At 38.1% G+C, this 12,291-nt stretch overlaps 1 non-coding gene across 1 annotated transcript; it reads right to left on the minus strand.

The window, feature by feature from the left end:
- Window positions 1-9,570: 9,570 nt before the first annotated feature.
- LOC121221408 (small nucleolar RNA R71) lies at window positions 9,571-9,677 on the minus strand. The gene has a single exon (XR_005918800.1). It is a non-coding gene; the product is annotated as a small nucleolar RNA R71 (small nucleolar RNA).
- Window positions 9,678-12,291: the final 2,614 nt, after the last annotated feature.

Here is a 12,291-nt window from a genome sequence, read left to right on the forward strand (position 1 = left end):
AGGGCTATAATACTCAGTTCATTAGGTGCATGAAGGCAGTTGGTGCATTTTCAGCCCAAATGGCATCACTAGGAACTCGTAATGACCATAACGAGTCCTAAATGCAGTCTTATACACATCAACCTCCTTAACTCTCAACTGATGGTACCCAGAACGAAGATCTATTTTGGAGAAAACTGAAGCTCCTTTAAACTGACCAAATTAATCATCTATTCTCGGGAAAGGATACTTATTTTTAATAGTCAATTTATTTAATTGTCGATAGTCGATACACATGCGCATGGTCCTATCCTTCTTTTTTACAAACAACACTGGTGCTCCCCACGGAGACACGCTAGGTCGAATGAATCCTCGATCCAATAGTTCTTGGATTTGAGCTTTTAACTCCACCAAATCCTTTGGTGCCATCCTATAAGGGGTGATGGACACTGGAGCCGTTCCTAGTAGAAGCTTAATTCCAAATTCAACTTCGTGGCTTAAAGGCAACTTAGGGAGCTCATCAGGAAAAACATCAAAAAAATCCTTAACAGTTCTAATATCTCCAACAGAAGGACCCTCAGAAACAGATGCACTAATATAGGCTAGAAATGCCTAACAACCCTTATGAACCAGTTTTTCAGCCCTTAATGCAAAAATCACATTAGATAGAAAGTCCCTTCGTTCCCCAATCACAGCCACCTCTTCAGCCTCAATAGTTTTTAATACCATACGCTTAGCAGTACAATTCATCCTCAAAATTAGGTCGAATTCACCAAACGGTAGCTCCATCAACTCTGCAAAAAATATAACTCCTTGAACCTCTAGAGGCACATCCTTCAACAACTTGCCTACCTTTACTGATTGTCCCAATGGACTTAATACAGTCATCTCGTTAGCAGTATTGTCACACATGATACCTAAGGTGCCAGACACAGTGCATGCAATGTATGAATGTATAAACCCTATACCAATTAAAGTAGTGTAAGATACATTATGAATCAGGAGCGTACCGGTTATGACATCCAGAGCGTCACCATCCTCACGGCGACGAGCAGCATAGACTAATGATGGATGTCTAGCCTCAACCCTACCAATACCTCTGCCAAACGCTCTATAACCTCGTCCCACACCATTTCCACCTCTAACCTGCCCACGGCCTCTCAATGGCTGCTGATCACCTCTCGCTGGCTAAACAACACCCTGACCCATAACTTGCATCTGAACAGGCCTCTAAGGACAATCCTTAACCTGATACTCTATAAACCCACATCTGAAACATGCCCAAATCTTTTTGCACCATTCACCCAAATGATGCCTCCCATACTCAACACAAGGCTATGGTCTTGTGACAGGGACCCCAACTCGAACTCGCCCATCAAACCTGGCCTTCTTTTTAGGCCTTCTAGAAGAACTTGAGGGATTTGAATCCTTTTTATATCTACCCCTATCCATTTCACGTTCTAGCACTCAGAGCACTTCACATACTCGATGATTTTCGCCTTTTCTACGAGGGCAGCAAAATCTCGCTCCCTCTGTGGAGCTATCAAAACCCACAACTCATCCCAGAGACTTTCCTCAAATCGTACACAGCATTCATATTCAGTCATCACTATCCCACAAGCATAACGACTTAATCGCAGAAACTCTGCCTCATATTCAGCCACAGTTTTATTCCCCTGTATCAAACTCAAAAATTCCTTCCTTTGGGCATCCACGTAACTTACGTCCACATACTTTCCTTGAAAGCTGACTTAAAAAAATCCCATGTTAACCGATCAGCCTGAGTACCCTCTCTCATGGTAAGCCACCACTAATAGGCCTCGTCTCGTAATAAAGGCACTGCACCTTTTAACTTTTCTTCAAAAGTGCAGTCGAGGTCATCCATTATAAATTTTGCTCAGAAGTGCAATCGAGGTCATCCATTATTCTCTCCGTGGCTTCCAACCAATATTTAGCCATATTAGGGGCTACTCCAAAAATACCCTTAAAAATTTCTACTCCATTCGACCGGAGTCATTCTGAAATTAACACACAGCCCACAACACCGTTACTGGTCCTTGCGACCCTTTCCAAAATGCAGAGCATAGCTTGGGATAGAGAACCATCCCCAGCCACTTGATCGTACGATCCGTCTCAGTCACCAGTGAAACTGGTGCCTCCTTAGCCTCAATATTAGGCATGTGACCTAATGCGGAAGACCCAGCCCTAGCACCTCTTCGGCCTCTATCGTGACCTCGTGTACCCTTTTCGTGAATACCTCTAGTGCTCATATCGAATAACGTATTATCTGTTTTAAGAAGTTTTATGTATTAGTTTTTAATTCCAGCAATTATTAATAGATGTCTTATAAAAAGCAGTAATTAGAGTTTATTTTCATAAATTAGGGTTTCCTTACAGTTTCCAGTTTCCTACAGTCTCGTTTATTCTAACTAAATAGTTTCCTATAGTAACGCAGCAAAGCTGCTAGTAACAGTAATGCAGCAAAGCTGCCAGTAACAGTATATGTGGCATAGCCACCAGTACAATACACTTTCGCTATCCCAATCCCTCATGCAGCATGTCATGTCATAAATCCTACGTGTATGCAGTATGTCATACTCAGTAACGGTCATATATATCATAAAGCAAATCAGTCATACATAACATAAGGCAATAACAGTCATTTTACTCGTCGAGGGTATTCTGGTCATTTTACCCATCGAGGGTATTTAGGTTATTTTACCCATAAAGGGTATTTCGGTCATTTTACCCATTGATGGCATTTTGGTCATTTTACCTATCGAGGGTATTTCAATCATTTTACCCATCGAGGGCATTTCGATCATTTTACCCCTTGAGGGTATTTCGGTCGTTTTACCCATCGAGGGCATTTCGATCATTTTACCCATCGAAGGCATTTTGGTCATTTTACCCATTGAGGGCATTTTAGTTATTTTACCCATCGACGGTATTTCGATCATTTTACCCATCGAGGGTATTTCAGTCATTTTACCCATCAAGGGCATTTTGGTCATTTTACCCATTGAGGACAATTCAGTCATTTTACCCATCGATGGCATTTTAGTCATTTTAACTATCAAGGGTATTTCGGTCATTTTAGGCCCAATTCAGCCTAAGCCCATGAAAATAGTCATGGAAGCCCCCACAGTTCGACACTATGTTTTGAGGGCCCGGTTTACCACACAAGCGTTTGCACGCTCACATGGTCTCAACGCCATCTTTTACGGCTTTTTGGCTTTTGCTGATTTCTAGTTGAGGGAGGGTGTGATTACACACCTGGTTGTGCAAACGCACTAATTCCACAAGCACCAAAGCCTACATTTGACCAAGAATCTTAGTTAATCGTCTAGACAGTTATACCATCAATTGATCCTAAGTTGTTATGGTCGCTAACTTACCCCAACTTGATCGAGCGAAAAGGAATGGTTCGCTAAACTGGAGTATTCACCAACCTTCGACCCTTTGAGAGGTTCCTAGGCACCAACTAAAAAAGATAACCACTTCAGTTAACCGGTAAAGGAAAACACCATGATATTATACTTACCAATAACGCGGGAGAGAACTACTACCAAATGCAAGACCCACGATCGGCCCCCAGGGAATGGGAGGATCTAGCAATTACAGCAAATAAAAGGGAGAGAGTTGACTAGGGGCGAAACTGAAAAGATGAGGGGAAAAGAAAAGAAGAGGTGGGGGAAAAGAGATGTGGAATTTGGCCTAAGGAAGAAAGGATAACGATTGGGGTTTGGAAAAAAAGAATGAGGAAGAAATTGACAAAGTGAAGAGGGGAAGAAGAAGGGAGCTTTCGGCTAAGAAGAGAAGAGAGGGGAAAAGGTTTGGCCAACAAGAAGAAAAAAGGAAGAGAGATTTGGCCAAAAGCAAAAAGTGAAGAGCGAAGAGAAACAGAAACGAACTCGAAACTTGGCAAAGTATGAACCAATCGCAAAAAGGTAAACCAAAATTGGCCAAAACTTTCAACTGAGAAAGAGGGAATGCATTCCAATACCGAAAGCCTCAGAATGACCAACTCGGCGCTAGCAATCCCCCTTAGCCGAATTTCCTTGAGTGCTAGTGTCCAATTTCAACACAAATCCTCCTTTCAACAACTCCTCGTATCTCTCCCCTTATCACTCCATCGATTCCTCCTCAACTCCCTCTATGACCAGTTCAAACTTCCCTCGGCAGTATTTCACTCCAACTCTGCCACTTATACGGCTCAAGCAGCAAAATAAAGGCCCCATTGTGCAAACCAAGACTTGAACCTTAAACCTCGCAGTTGCACAACACGCCACCTTGCCACTAGGCCACAAGATTTTTTTGTGTCATAAAACAAGTACTATAATTTATAAAGCTTATGTGTTAGTGTCTAGATTCATTCAAAAGCAAAACTAAAAATTCAACAAAAGTCAAGACTTGAACCCAGGCTTCTCAAACACTCCTATACACACCCAAATCACTTAGCCATTAAAGCAAACAAGCAATTTGTGTCAAAACACGCAAAAAATAAAGACTTTAATTTTTGGGGCGTTACAAAACAACACCGTGTCAAGAAAGAACAGGTGCAGAGAGAAAATAATGCAAACATGCGATCATCTCTACCTAGCTTAAGGTCCATTTTAGTGCTGCATGCACAAGTCACTGTGGGTCTTTTCTATTTGCATCGTGTGAACTTTAACTTGATGTGAAAAACACCAACACCAACCTTGATTTTGACGTTCTAAATCCCTTGAGGTTGAATGGGAGGAATTCTAGAGGAAATGGAAGGAATCCAAAAATTTATTTTATGATCAAGAACCAGCGATGACCAACTCCGCTTCTTCAGAAGAGGTTGACCCAGAAAATGAAAACCCAAGAGATGTAGCTACTATTCCCGCTCAAGGGGAAAATTAATTTTTTTCTATTGTATATATGTACAGACTCTCTCTCTTTAGTGGAATTCCATTCATTTTTTCACATTTACTTTAATTACCTGTCTTTCTGTTGTCTTTGAAATGCCTAACACTAGGCTTGTCACGGTCTGCCAATTTGTACCAAATTTCATAACACATAATAACCATATAATAACCTAAGAGACTAAGCTAGATCTAAAGTAACATGCATATATGGTTGTTTCTTGATTTTCTATGTTTAGGGAATCGACTAAATTGAAACTCTAATACCGCTAAATTGTAACACCCTATATCCGACCCGATCATTCGGTTCAGGTACAAATGTCACAATTAAACCATATTACTTAACAACCTTCCTAACTTGATTTATATACAACTTAAACAATGCAAAATTTTAATCTATATTTACTATACAACTTTATTATAGCTTCTTAGATGACAACATGTCTCCAAAATTAAACTTCGAATGAATTCTCTATCATATAAGCACTAAGGTTCTTACAATCATTTTGCCCTATAGGGCCTCTATACATGATTAGAGTGACCTGGAACTAAAATTTTATATGAAATTTCACTTATTTGAATCTTGAGGCGTAGCTTCTAAGAGAACCCCTCTATATGCGTGACACAACTATAACGCCATTCGCGTGGACTTGGCAGTGTTTGCCTTGGTCCCTCCACACAAAACTCAAGTCATTCCTACAATAGTATTCGTAAGTGACATTTGAAGTCTCACGTAATTAAAAAAAGTAATCCACAAAAATTAACTCCTTGAGTCTAATAAGGGATTCTACAGTTTCATTGGCATAGACGGCGTCCACGTGTTCTTCTTGCATGAACCATTAGCAGACATATCGAGTTCATTTAGATGTAATTTTACATTTTTTTACCCTCTTATCTGAGACTAGACTTTGTCTAGCTTCATCTCAAAGTTTTATTTTACCTTTCTGGTTTGACTCGTCGCAGATAACAATGTAAGCAAGTATGTAGAATGACGACTACCTTTGGTAGATTTTCTAGTATCTCACCGTTAAGGCAGATTCTTACCCTGATCCCTTCAAGTAACATTGAACTCGATATCAACTTACCATATCATTCCGATAATTTGCTTTTTAAAACATAGCCTGTGCATATATCATTCTAGAGGAAAAACCCATTAACTTACATCATTGTAGGTGGCCTTCGAAATATAAGTTTTGGAAGATAATCAAACACTATGCTTTTCTTGTGGAACTATAATTATAAAATAGTTGGAATAGTTATTTCCTTAATCAAGTAGTCTTAACGGACATCCCAGTCACCGATAGTTCCTAGCAGGCTATCTGCTCACTTGATTGGATAAGGTGGAATTCTTATTTACAAGATAGTCCTTAGCGAACTTCGCAACACTAGATATTCCTAATGGACATCCTTTTCCTTCGTCAGTCCCTGGAGGACTTTACAAAATAAATAATTCTTGTTGGAAATTCTACATAAGATAGCCTATGGTGAACTTTTTGCATAAGACAATCTTTGACGGACTTCCCTTTTCTGGTGACCTCATTTCCAATACACACTTCAGAATAAGGTCTACAGAATTGTCTCACTCTCTCATAACAAATGTTGGCTTGTCTGTCACATTTGGGAACTCTTAATGGCGGATACATATTCGCAAAAGTTTTGACAGAAAACCCCTGATTCCACATATATCCACGTACAAAATACTCTCACATATTTGTCATGCCATTTCGTCTTGGCTAGACCTCTTATCAACACGCTTGCCAGCGTTCTTAAACACCCAAAATTGATATGTCAGACTTTTCACCACGTGAGTCGTATAGAGACTTCCACCCTAACAGGCTTCCATGTTTATTGCCCCCATGGACTCCATATTGCCATAAGATGAACCTGTCTTCATCTGGATCATGCTATGGACTTTCGGCTTTGAAGAGTTAGTACACCTCTTTTGAGGTGTTGCTCTATAGCACTAGTAGACCATTTTCATGGTGTCTCCCCGTAGAGCCAATAGATAACCATTTTCACGGTGTTTCTCAGTAGAGCATGTTGATCTGCCATAGTTCGTTGTAGTAGATTAAACATCTTTCTGTACTTAATGAGCCTGTTAAAAAGAAATTTAGTTATGCTTTACTTAAGTTTTTATCCTAGTACTTAGGTAATAAAATAAGCAATTTTTGTATTTTTTATGACATTGTTGGCCAGATTAGGCCTAAAGGTAAACTAACAAGTTAGATGAGTGCACAAGTGGAAACACAAAAATATATAGACTTTTTCAACACCATTTGAGCTATAATTCATGCAGTTTCATAGTAAATTTTGTTAAAATTTAGATTTTAAATATAAAATAATTATTTTACACATAAATTATTAACATATTGAATATTAATTATTTTTATAATAAATTTCCATAAAATTGGTTTATTTTCGACAGTTTTGCACAAAATGTGAAAATTGGCTCGGCAGTCACCTTGAACGGCTTAAACTATTGGGGAATTTTTTCATCAAGTGAATCAAAGGCAAGATTAAGTATTTTTCCAGCAAAGGTAAGTCCAAATTATGATCATTTTATACACTTTATATTTAATTTTTATCCAAGTTAAATTGGGTTAAAAATTAATATAAAGCTTGAAGGAGAAAGTGACCTAGTGTGCTAAGCATTGAAGACTGATCCAATAAGAAAATTTGCAGCCCAAAACCGACCCAATAAGCTGATCCAAACAACTTATTTAGTTGATTAAATTAATTGCAAAATAGCCCTTAAGTTTCCTTAAAATCCTATTCAAACACCTCCACTTTTTGTGCCTTTGAAGATTTACCCCAAGCTAAATTTAGCAAAGTTTGAAACATTAAAACTTTTCTCCATGTGTGGCTAGCCAAGGGAAGTGTGTGGCTGCTAATTATTTTCTATTTTTACCAGCCACTCCCACCTATAAATACCCTCTTCACCTATTAACTCAACACACCTCTCATTCCCACACATCTCTCTCTCTTTCGCTCATTTTCTCTCCTTTATTTTTCCCTTGTTCTTGTCCATTTCCCTTGTCGATTTCCCTCTTGAAAAAGAGCCATCTTTCACCTTGGAATAGCATCATTCAATTATTTGTGGAGGCCTCGGTTCAACAGAAGGAGCAGAGAAGAAGAGGACTGCACTAGTCTAGCTTCAGAGAAATAATGGATTTGGTTCTTAGTTACCTTCTCTTTAATTTTCTTGTTTATTTTGTGATCATGAATATGAATAATTGTTTTTTTTCTTGTTCTTTTTCTAATTAAAATGGCTTAAATTAATTCGTGTTACATTGATTGCATTCTGTCTACTTGAATATCTAAAATCATGTTAGTGTTATTATCGGCCTTGGTAAGTTTTTCAATTAAATAAAACCATACTTATGTTATACTTGCATTATAAAATGTAAGGTGATGAAGGAATGAATTATTAAACGTATTGAAATTATAATTAATTGACATATTATTTAATTTGTGCATGTTGAATCTTCTAAGGTAGCTGAATGTTAAATTAGCAATGGTATTAAACTATACATTAGCCTTGCATAACTTGCAAGATTACTATGATTAAACTGTTTCAATATAAAAATATATTGTTGCCTCACTTAATCTTATATGTGCTTATGAAGATTGATTAATTGTTTCAATTGACATTGAAAAAATGTTTAAGAGATTGATTAATTTAGTTAACAAATTACCAAGTTGCCGTGAAAATATCCATAACAAGATGAAAATGGGTTTAGTAATTCTAAGTTAAGGAATGTAATCAATCTAGCACAATTATGTCATACTGATTAAAACCATCTATTGAAATCATGTATTGAAATTTTTATTTTACTTAGTTAAATTTTAGTTTTTAATCACTTCCTCAAAATCAAAATATTTTTAACCACCAAAGTGTTTGATTTACACTTAATAAATATTTTTCTTTCATGGTCTCTGTGGGTACGATAACTCAATATTTACTTGTCACTTTATTACTTGTTGCGATGTGTACACTTGCACATTTCCGTCGTTCCAAGTTTTTGGCGCCATTGCCAGGGACTATTTTAAAAGACATTATTTGTGAAATTGTTAATTTTGCATTTTGGTCTTTTTTTTTGTTAAATTTTAAATCCATATTTTATTGTCTTTGTTTCAAGTGTTTAAGAGTATTGATCAAATTATTGACTTACTCCTCGTAGGCCCTAAAATTGAAATGACTTTCAGATAAAGGAGAAGACAAGTGAACCAAAGAAGTACTAAATAGATGAATTTTGAAAATCAAAACAAAAATCCAGGAGGAACATTCGCTTATAATACTCATAATCTGATCATTGTTGCTAATGATAGAAACTGTGCCATTCGACAATATGCCATTCCTCTATTCAACGAGCTCAATTCGAGTATTAGGAGACCAAGAATCAAGGAACAAAAATTTGAGCTGAAGTCGGTTATGTTCCAAATGGTTCAAAATATGGGTCAATTTAGTGGGATTCTTACTGAGGATCCACATCCTTATCTTTGGCTAGTCATAAAAGTAAGTGACTAATTTAAACTAGTTAGGGTGATTGAGGACGTATTGACACTGATATTATTTCCATACTCTTTAAGAGAAAGATCACAAGCATGGTTGAACTCCCTACCGTCTGGTTCCATAACTACATGGCAGGAGTTGGTTTAACGTTTCTTAGTGAAATATTTCCCATCATCTTCAACCACCAAGATCCGAAATGAAATTACTTCATTTCAACAACTTGATGAAGAATCTTTATATGAGGCATGAAGGCAGTTCAAGGAGTTATTACTAAAATGCCCTCATCACGACATTCCTTACTGCGTTCAAATGGAGACTTTCTATATTGGTTTCAATATTCATAATAGAATGATTGTGGATGCTTCGACAAATGGAGCCCTACTTTCTATGTCTTATAACAATGCTTATGATATTATTGAAAGAATTTCCAACAATAACTATCAGTGACAAACCAACTGAGCAGCCTCAGAAAGACGAGTAACAGGAGTACATGAAGCAGACACACTTCCTTCTTTGGCAGCCCAGGTATCCTCTATCTCTTCTATGCTTAAGAACATAATTGTTAATTGTTTCAATGATAACCTGTAACGCCCCAAAATTTGGGCCTAGAAGTATTGGGCCTTGAGCAAGGGACCGATTAGGAAGTTGAGCATAAAAGTTTATGTGAGCTAGGAAATGACACAAAAGTATATTTGCTTTAGTGGTTAAGGGTCCTGAGAGGAGTTGGAAAAGTCCTAGGTTTAAACTTGGGCTTTAGCAAAAATTTTGGTTTTAAATGGATAAAATCCTGGATGCTTGGTTGTAGGCCTTTTAAATTATTGTGTTAAAAAAATGATACAAGAAAGCATGTGGTCTAGTGGTTGTGGCGTCAGTAAGGTTGCAAGGGAGCCTCGGTTCAAGTCTTGGCTCTTGCAATTTATTTTGGTTTTCTTTTAAAGGAACCTAGACTTTGGCCTTTAGACCCTTTTATTAATTAAAGATAAAATGTGATACAAAAAAAGCATGTGGTCTATTGGCAAGGTGGAGTGTTGTGTGCTGTGAGGTCTAAGGTTCAAGTCCTAGGTTGCGCAATGGGTTATTAATTTTGCAGTTTGGTTCAACTAGTGGTTGTGTTGCAGTACAATTCTGATAGATAAGAGGTTGGAGTGATATGTGGAGGATATTAAGGAGGATTTTTAGGAGTGGATTGTGGAGAGAAAGGAGGAGTTTGAGTTGTTGAAGGTTGTTGCCGAATTTGCTAAGGGAAAAATAGGGTATTCGGTTTTGGTCATTTCCTAAGTGTTGGTATTCTTTTCATTTGTTTAGTGGCCGAATACTGCGTTTTTGAGAACTCACTTCTTTGCTTTTTGGTGCAATGTGAGTTTCTCTTTTGGTCTATTGTGTGAAAGTCGAACCTTCTTTTACCATTCGGGTACTTTGGGCAATTTGGTTTCTTTTCTCTATTAGTTGAATACCCCTTTTCTTTTCTTCACTCACTTCGCACTGTCAGCCGAATCTCTACTCATCATTTTTTTCTCCATTTCCTTTCCCTTCTCTTCCCATTTCTGTTAGCCTTGGCCAAATGTCCTGCTGATATCTTTGGTTTCATTGATTAGTTCTTGTTGGCCGAACTCACAATACCATCCTCTTTTTTTTTGTTTTTCGACTTCTTTATTGTGTTTAAATTGAGTTTCTTCTTCTGTTAATCCTTGGGGTGGTTGCATACTCTACCGGTGGTATATTGAGTTGATATCTGCAAGCGATCTTGACAAATCAGTAGGTATTCAAGAGTTCCCTCTCTTGTTCTCTATTACTGTGAGATGTGTGCGAATCTGTTTCCTTCTATCTTTTCACTAAAAGCTGAATGTTTCTTTCCTTTATGTTTTTTGATTGCTGAATGGTGATCCCTTCCACTTTATGTGGTGATCGATGGGTTAGGTGTTCCCAAGAAGTGAAGGGGTGCAAGGGTTACCAAGCTGTCGAGGTCCGTCCTTCTATTAATCGATTAAGGTTATTTACAGTTTTTTGGTAGGCTGAATATTCTTTTGTTTTTGAGAGGATAGTATTCGTGAATTTAAGCCACATTTGCAATCGATCCTTTATAATAAGATTTGTTGTTAGGCAGTAAATCGGCAAGAGACATACGATTTTTCTTAGTCAACGATCTAATAGGAGTAGATCGCGTGGTACTCAATCAAGGTTGGTAGTGATTATTTTTTCGGGATTAAGTTCTTTGAACAATAATATATGAAAGACTGACTGTATGTGGAATGAATGTCAGTTGGGCCCTTGAGAAACTTGGAGTAGTTGCTTAAATAGGTGTGTACGCACACCGCTCCTATTGGGGATCAGCAAATGCCAAAATCCCGAAAAGTCAGAAACCCAAAAGTACGGCTACAACTATCACACGAGCGTACGTGTGGATAAGTCAATACAATGACAGAGGATACCACGAGTGATCTCGTGGTCTTAGGTCATTTTTGGGCCAAATAGATCGGAATGGGTCTAGTAGGCCCAATGGGCTTGTGGACCCTACGTGAGTAAATTTTCTTGGATGGATATGAAATAATGAGCCGACCATGATGATCGCATGGCCAAGGGCAATTTTGGGCTTAGTGGGCCACTCGAGCGTGTCGGACTACTTGGGGCCGAATATGGGCCTTTGACCCATTTACACGTTATGACCATTTAGTTTATTTGTATCACTCGAGGTGACTGTAGACCTTCGGAAAGGTTGTTAAATGATCGAAATACCCCTATAAGGTAAAATGACCATAATGCCCCTGGAGGGTAAATGACTTTTTTTGCTCTTTTAGGGTAAATGATTCTGAGCATGGCATACTGCATACACGACATACTGCATGGGGTTGGGATCTTGTATTGGAGGAAGTGATTGATATGTGAGGGTCGCACGGGTCGCATGAGACG

Source organism: Gossypium hirsutum, chromosome D09 (genome assembly GCF_007990345.1).
Source record: "Gossypium hirsutum isolate 1008001.06 chromosome D09, Gossypium_hirsutum_v2.1, whole genome shotgun sequence".
In the NCBI taxonomy this organism is placed as follows: Eukaryota; Viridiplantae; Streptophyta; class Magnoliopsida; order Malvales; family Malvaceae; genus Gossypium; species Gossypium hirsutum.